Here is a 1,444-nt window from a genome sequence, read left to right as displayed (position 1 = left end):
ATCACAAATGTCTACAAAGACCAGTCTTGTGTATGGGTTCAGTGATAAAATACAAGATTCTAAGGTATGGGATCTACTGAAATAAATCACAGCTTCTCCGAACTACATTTCACATATCATTTGAAATTACTGACTGCAAGATTCCAGTTACTGGCAAGTTTCTGTGCTCTGTGGCATCTTTGGAGTTCCAGTGGTGTAACTGAGGTGAGCTTACAGGTCCTTTTCAGCACTAGGCAGAAAGCCATTGCTGTCACTACCTTCATGTTATTCCATCAGTACCCATTTCTTTGTGTCACCAACATTCCTGACTCCCTGACCACTTTCTCAGAAGCTGGACCCATCCTTCCTGCTAGCAGAACACACACATAGGCCTTCAGAGCTGTCAATTATTCAGTGTGAACTGCCTGATGAAAAATCTTGTATCAATTCACCCCTTAAGAAGTCAGTATATCAAAGTGTCTTGAACCATACCCAGACATTCTTCCAAGATGGATTAATTTGGAGGCAACTTCATCTTGAATTTCAGATTTCCAGCTCTACCTTAATTTTTTGTTTAAATTACTGTTTTAAAAAAAAATCTTACTGAAAACAATTGTATCACAGAGAATCTAAAGTCCACAGAAACTACTGCAAAAACAGAGCTAGGGCTTGCAGGAGCATCTACACTGCAGGGAGAGGCAGTAAGTGATGAAAGAGCTGGAACAGAAACTGGGGTTGTTATCTTGCATTACTGTGTAAGAAGATGGAATCAAATTCACATAAACACCTGATGAAAAAACAACAACAAACAGAAAGAAGATGCTAATGATAGGCATGAATTTGAACCATGGTTATCTGCAGAGCTAACAAAAGCTTCATTTCTTAAATGGATAAGAGGAAATACTTCACATAAAGACCACTGAAAAATCTGTGCAATTAGCTTCTCAGCACAGATGTTACTCAATTGAATTCAAATTAGGGAGAAACGACTCCTAAGCTTGCTAAGATTCATCTGAATTTGAAGTATAAGATTCAAATGTAGATGATCAAACAACAGCGTGATTTATCTGTTAGATGTATCAAAAGAACTGAGCCTGGGGTTTGAATTCACGCAGGGCTTTCAGCCACTTTGTGCAACACGGTATTTCTGCTCTCTCTGATCATTCCTTCATCTTTCTTTTTCATTTTTTCAAGATTTCTTTTTGTGTCGTGAGCAAAGTACACTGCTCATTCACAAGGGGATTGCTTAAATCCCAAGTTCTTCTTTGTTTCTGATTTCATTTGCATGAACGTTTTACTCAACTCCTTCCCATTCTGGAGAAAGAGGAGCCATGTGGAGACTCCTACTGTCTACTCCAACTGGCCTTGGATCAGCCAAGATCTAAGCCTTAATCTCTCCCCTCCTGCTCTGCTCTCTCTGAAATGGCCAAGCATCTTCCACAAGGATGTGAGTCACTTTGATTCT

The sequence above is a fragment of the Zonotrichia leucophrys genome, chromosome 2, assembly GCF_028769735.1.
Source record: "Zonotrichia leucophrys gambelii isolate GWCS_2022_RI chromosome 2, RI_Zleu_2.0, whole genome shotgun sequence".
In the NCBI taxonomy this organism is placed as follows: domain Eukaryota; kingdom Metazoa; phylum Chordata; class Aves; order Passeriformes; family Passerellidae; genus Zonotrichia; species Zonotrichia leucophrys.
Note: the sequence above shows the minus strand (reverse complement) of the source record.